The following is a 6,692-nucleotide window of genomic DNA, read 5'->3' on the forward strand; positions in this document are numbered from 1 at the left end:
CAAGAAAACTGCGGGGTGAGGGGACGTATACCTGTTACCCCACACTAAGGAGCTGAGGCAGAATGACTGGAGCGAGTTTGAGGACAGCCTGAACTTACAAAGCAATATTCTGTCTCAAAAAACAAAGACAAGCAAAGAAATACAAAAAGAAATCACAAGAGTAGCATATATTCAATTGTATGTACATAAGGTACTTCTCATTTCCCAAGTAATACTGTGGCATACCAAATTTAAATATAAAGCACTCTATACATGCTTAATTTGCATATAAAGCAATACATGATTAATTTTTTCTTTGTCCCTTTTTATGTTTATGTCCCATATTATGTTTATGAAACATAATAAATATATTTATCATGGGGAACTGGTACACACATATATCTCACCTTGATCCTCTTCTCCAGCTTTCCTCTTTTCTAGATTCCCTTTCCACTGCCATAGTCTAACGCCCGGTTGTTTCCTATTATCTTTCATTTGCTCCTAAATTACTTATATTTTAGGTTTCTCATATAAGAAAACCCATGCAATGTTTAATGCTTTGCAGGTAGTTTTTAAAAATTCAGAAAATATTTTGTGTAAATGGCTGCGGGTTTTAGAACTAGACAGAAGTCTTACATTTCAGGAAGGGTAAAATTAGGTAGAGAATGACTTGCAATAGTACAGGAAAATGAGGACTGGTGCTAAGATTTAAACATTTGAGGAAAGCTATTGTTAAAGTGTGTATAGTGGGATGTTTTTGATTTTTTAATGGAAATACCAGTACTTCCCACATCACAGGAATGTAAGTAAATAACTGAGCCATTTAATTCATAAAGCCTTAGAAAGGTATAGTTTTAGTGAAATTGCCTTAAAGGAATAAACTACACCTGACCTTTTAATTAGGCATGTATAATTAGGCATAAATTGTTTTTTCTATTCTGCTTTTAAAAATTGCTATACCCCTTTTTCACATACATGCCAACATCATAGGAACAGGATAATGAACAGTAATCTAGTTACAAATTATCGATTCTTTCAATTTCTTAGAATCTTTTCAAAGTTTTGGCTATATTTTCTTTTTTTAAAAAAGAAGATGGCATTCAGAATACTTTGTGTAATATTTCAGTCTGTACTTTAAGGACTTAAGAAAGTTCAATGAAGCTATAATCTTTCAAATCCAGAAGTTTATTACCAAAAGGAGATGTTGATATATGAAAAACTTACAGATGAGAACCGTTCAACATTTAATATACCAAATTGCTAGCTATTCAGCCTAGCACTGATCAGATTGTGAAGTAGTGCTTGAAAGGAAAATAAGATGTGGTCTATCCCTGAGAAGCTCAACTTAGTGATCATTCAGTACAAAAATGAAAATAAGTATTGTCTCATACACAATTTATAATGTGTCCATTTACTTTGTAAATTCCTTAATATGTACTTTGTAAATTCTCTGAAGTATCTTTGCTCACATAATAAAGGTTTTCATAAAGAAAAGGTGGAACATTTCCTAAAAATTTCTTGTGAGCCAGGCACTACCTAAACATTTAACAAGTATTTACATGAATTTCCATTTATGTAATACTTATTGCCTATTGTCAAAAATGCTCAGATGTAGCTCATTAATCTACATGACAACTTCCTTCACCAGAAGGTTTGTGAAGTTACTTCTAACATTACATTGACTAGATAACAAACTTTCCAGTGACTGTACATTACTGCAGTGTTTTAACTAAGTTACCCTATCAAGACAAGACTGCTTTAGTTGTCTTAATGACATATATCTTTAATTTAAAGAGAGGTCTTTTTTTTTTTGTATGGGGATTGAACTCACAAACTAGCGCTCGCCAGGCAGACGCTCATGCGGCTGAGGTAAATCCCCTGCCCCAGTGACACATATCTCAAGTAATGTCCATGTAGTGCTACTAAAGCTTCTTGTAGGGTCATGGACTCTAGCCATGTTTGTTTCATAGAACCTTAGCTAGGGAGTAAACAAAAGAGCTGCAATATACAGTTTCTACTGATACGATAATTTGCATAAAATGTACAATTTAATAACCATAATTTAGAAACCAGGTTCAAATAAGAAACTGTAAATTGGTCCCAAGTCCAGTGCAAACTTAGTAAAAGGCACAACCAATGCTTTCACGAGGAGAGTAAATTTTCAAAATTTTCTTCTTTACCAAGCAGCTTTCTGAAGTCTTTAACAATAGGAATTCTCTACTAATTGAAACTCTAACTCTTAACTACAAAAATAATCTTGATCCTAAGTAATGAAGTATACTCTTATTCAAAGACAAAATTTTATGTAATGGAGTTTTTACTTTTGAAATCAAGAATATTTAGTATGCATTTTTTCAAAGATCAAATAAGCAATGTTCACTCTCCAAACCCTTTTCCTGTTTTCTCTCCAGTGCACTTTTTCACCCAGATTTATTATTACTCATTTATTATGTCTTCTACCACTAAAATGTAAACTATATGAGAACAGATACTTTTGTCTGCTTTTTCAGTACTGTATCTCACACATTTGGAAGAGTCCCTAAGACACAGTAAGTGCTTAATAATTATCTGTGGAATGAATGAATGAATGAATGAAGGCTTACAACACAGTGGGAATTCAATCAAGTTTGTTGCATTTTACTATGCAGAGTAACACTCCTTTGATGCCAAACTCTGAACTGGAATCAATGATTAGAAATATAATAAAATTCTCTTATTGAAGTTTCACATTTAAAATGAATGATATAAAAAAAGTCACATTCAGCAAAGGTCTCATTTATCAAACGTCATCAAGAGATGATGGGAGTCTTTATAGATTTATTTTTTAACAAATCCACTTTTAGGTGCCAAAACTTTTCCATAGAGATCTTTTACAATATCCATAGTTTTACTTCATAGCAATTCTAATTGGGATCTCTTGCTGAAACATCAACTTGTCTGTTGGCACTTCTCACCAGTGCTTACTTACTTTCTAGGATTAGGAAATTAAGAAGTAAGCATTCTGTAAAACGAGTCAATAAAAATCTAAGTGAAATGCCTAACTTCAGTATAGCAATTTTGTGACTGTTATGGCGTGCGCGCCACACATGCATCCTTTTTTAACTAGAGGAATGAGCACAGGTAGACTACAACTTATTAATATACAGGCTGTTTTGATTGTTGGGATACACAGAATACAAAAAATTTCGCTCCCTGATCCTGTGTAGTACACTTTATCAAGATCACAGATAAGCTGAATGAGTAAAGAGAATACAGAATGTATACTATTCCCAGAGTACTTAAGAATTGCATGAATCATTAGAAAAAAAGATTAAAACACTGTAAGTAGTTTCGAAATATCAGCCAGAGGTAAATAAATATGACCACACATACATTTAAATATCACATAGTTTCAGCATCTCTGAATTCTATCATTAATACAATTTTGACATTTATAATCAGAGTCTATCAAAAGACTCAGAACTAGTGTCCTTAGTATAGTTCAACATGATCATTTTCCTATACTTGGCAGTCACTGTTACGCACATCTTCATATTCTTAGCTGCCTCAAACTGTGCATCTACTCCTCTACTACCATCTTATTCCCCATTTCCTCCTCATTACTGTTTTGCCCTAATTTTCATACTTGTCTTTATTATCTCATAATTTTTTATATTAAAGAGTCCTTATCTTAAATCAAATAAAGATGGCATATGTGAAACAAAGTGTTACTACTTTTTTTCTGGATCATGGGAACCTGGCCAAGTATAGATACAACGGCATTACAATCTTTGCAGTACTATTTATAAGATTTATCTACTGTAAAGATTACAAGGAACTTTCTTTTTTTAAAAAAAAAATTTGTAACACAGACAGTTTCTTCTAAAGTATACCAACAATTATAAAAATATAAATTTTGACTTGATCTGTTTATATAACTAAAAAATTGCCTATTTTAGAAAACTCAAGATAATTCCTCAGAGACTTTTCTAGCATATAACTCATTGAATAAGACACTCTACACATTGCACTTACTTTTCAAACTGCAGCAGGTTCACTGATACGTATATACATTTTTTTCTAAACAGTACTTTAGGAAAAGAATTTTCTTTACAGAGAAAATTATAGAAGTAGAATAAAGTTTTATTTCTGTTAAGACACAAAACATTTATCCAAGCCTAATACGTTACTAATACTCAATAATATAAATCTTGGTAATTCTCATTTCATTGTAATAATTGTACACAAGTCTTACAACATTTTCAGCTGAAGGCAAGTACTTCTTTCCACTAAAGAAAGGACTAAACTGGCATTATTTTAATCTAATGGGACTGACTGATGTTAGCGTTTATATTTTCAGGAAACATGATGCATCATAAGCATCTGATCATTGCATCCACTTAATAAGTTACAAAGAACACACACTGTACTACCAAGTTCACGAGCCAGGGTCTACATAGTGGTCATTTCACTACTGTTCTTTAGAGAATACTTTAAAATTCCATGCAGCCAGGAGAAAAATAAAGTAAGTACATTTAGTGGCAACCTTACTGACCTAATTAACATACCCACTTTTCTTCTGATTTACCAAGGCTTAAAACTTAAGCACCCTCTATAAGAAACTGATCAGACTTAAGGGGAAAAACCCAAACAGAAGTTTTGAATCATTGGAATTTTTGCTCTATTTCCTGTTAACATGCTGCGAGAACATCGTTCAATATACTCATTCCACACACGTTTTTAAACAGTTATAGGATCTTTCTTTAACTGGGCCCTAATTTAGTCTGTAGCTCATTTATCTGACAATTCTCACAGTTCCTAACTAAAGTGCTCAGCCAAAGCACACAACAAATGAAAAGAAAATCTTCCTTTACTAGAAAATGCTGTTTTCAAAAGTTAGTTTTAAACTGTCAAGTTTTAAAATCAACTTTGGTCTCATTGTTACAAACAATTTAAAGGTATTTTTGAAAAGGTGTCAGGACTCTACTACCAAGCGGTAACAGTGTAAAAACTGAAAGCAAATATTCTATCCCATGGCCACCAAAATTCCCAGCCAAATCTGAAATTGCATAATGAGCAACAGCTTCTTTGAGTAGTTAAGAAACAACTTCCTTTTATAAACTATTAATCAACCTGATCTTAAAATTTTGCACTGTACAAACTTAACCTAAACCAGACAAAATGGATGCAAATTACACTGCCTTACTGTTGCTGTGAACACGACCTTAGCGTTCAAGAACTTTCCAATGAAGGCACTGAACAACCTTTGCTTTGGAGACATGAATTTCACGATCTAATGAGGAACCCCTGTGAAGCTGCAAATTCCCTTCACTCTCCTGGAAACCCCTCTTATCAGAAACATTTAAAGAATTTCTGCACTACAATTAAGCTGACTTGAATAGAACCCTAACATCGCAAATATACTATATATGGAATGAAACACGGCCAAATACATAAATACAAACTAACACGCTCTCTGACAGCCTGGTATACAACTGTGCCCGAACAATCCCACAGCATCAGCGGCAGAAAGATCCACCTGTCACCTGTTCAGCAAGGCCAAGAGACCCTCTCAACCTCCCTGTGTCAACCACAATTGCAGGGGTGGAGGGTACACGAACAGAAAACTAGAACCACACTGCGAGTTCCAAGGGGCCATATAGTCACAGTAAGGCTTGCTCCTCACTTCAAAGCAGGCTGCAGAAAACCAAAATCGGAAAGGGAACGATGTCAGATCAACACTAAATTTCTCAGTCCCGAAGTCATCTTCACTCGGATCCCAGCTCCCCAAAAGGACTTCTGCCTCCCCCGCCGCCAGCGCACACACGCCTGCGGGCGGGTAGAGCGGGCCCCCAACTCCCGACACCCCCTGCCCTGAGCTCCCCCGGCGCCCGGTTCCCATGACCCCCTCCCCCGCCACACCAAAGCCCCGGGAGCCAGGCCCGGCCCGATGCTCCCCACCCCCACCGGTGCGGAGGACTTGGGGGGCCTCTCTCTGCCTCGCCACTGGGGGAAGGACAGGGGCGGAGGGAGGAAGAGGGCGAAGAAGGCGCGGGCGCCCCGCGAGGGCCTCGCGAGTCCGCAGAGCCCCTACCAGTGGAAGGGGAGGTGCGGGGGGCGGAGAGGAGCACCGCGCGGGGGGACCCTGCCGAGGCCCGGCAGCGCTGTCCGCTTACCCTTCGCCGCCGCTTCTCCCTCCTCCTCCTCGGCCGCCGCCGCCTCTCCCACTAGGGCAGCCGTCTCCACCGTCGCCGCCAGCGCCGCCGCCGCCTCCGAGTCCACCAGGCAGGGGGGACACCTCAGCCCTTCCTCCCTCCCCGCTCAGCCCCCTCCGCTCCTCCGCCCCGCCAACTCCCTCCGGCCGCCGCCGCTCCCGGCTGAGGGGGAGGGGAGGGGGTCGGGCTGGGTCGCCCCGCCGCCGGCCGCTGCGGATCAAAAGCGATGGCTGGGCGGCGTCGCCGTGCCCGCGGCTCGGCTCCGGCTCGCTCGGCCTCCTTGCCTCGCTCTGCCCCCACCCCCTCACGCTCGCCTGCCCTCCCCCCACCCCCCCGGCTCGCGCTCGCGCTCGCTCTCGCTCTCGCCGCTCCTCCAGCCCAGTCTAAACCAAAATACTGTCACACAATATGGCGGCGCGGCGGCGGCAAACACCGCGAGATCTGCGGCCGCGCTGAGGCGGCGGCCGTGACGAGGCTTCCCTTAGCCCGGTTGGCGGGGGAGCGGCGGCGGTGGCGGCG

The 6,692-nt window shown here is 39.8% G+C and overlaps 1 protein-coding gene across 5 annotated transcripts in view; it reads right to left on the minus strand.

Moving 5' to 3' along the window:
* Nucleotides 1–6,286, minus strand: part of Tab2 (TGF-beta activated kinase 1 (MAP3K7) binding protein 2) — a 75,280-nt gene extending 68,994 nt beyond the window's left edge. For 4 of the 5 annotated variants that reach the window (XR_010041944.1, XM_063233024.1, XM_063233023.1 and 1 more), the window contains exon 1: nucleotides 6,135–6,284. The gene's annotated coding sequence lies outside the window, so the exon portion shown is untranslated. Of the gene's footprint in view, nucleotides 1–6,134 lie in introns of all 5 variants that reach the window. The other variant, XM_063233021.1, reaches the window with a different exon arrangement.
* Nucleotides 6,287–6,692: the final 406 nt, after the last annotated feature.

The sequence above is a fragment of the Cavia porcellus genome, unplaced genomic scaffold (assembly GCF_034190915.1).
Source record: "Cavia porcellus strain 051 isolate PalLab524CR breed Dunkin Hartley unplaced genomic scaffold, mCavPor4.1 scaffold_22, whole genome shotgun sequence".
Taxonomy (NCBI): Eukaryota; Metazoa; Chordata; class Mammalia; order Rodentia; family Caviidae; genus Cavia; species Cavia porcellus.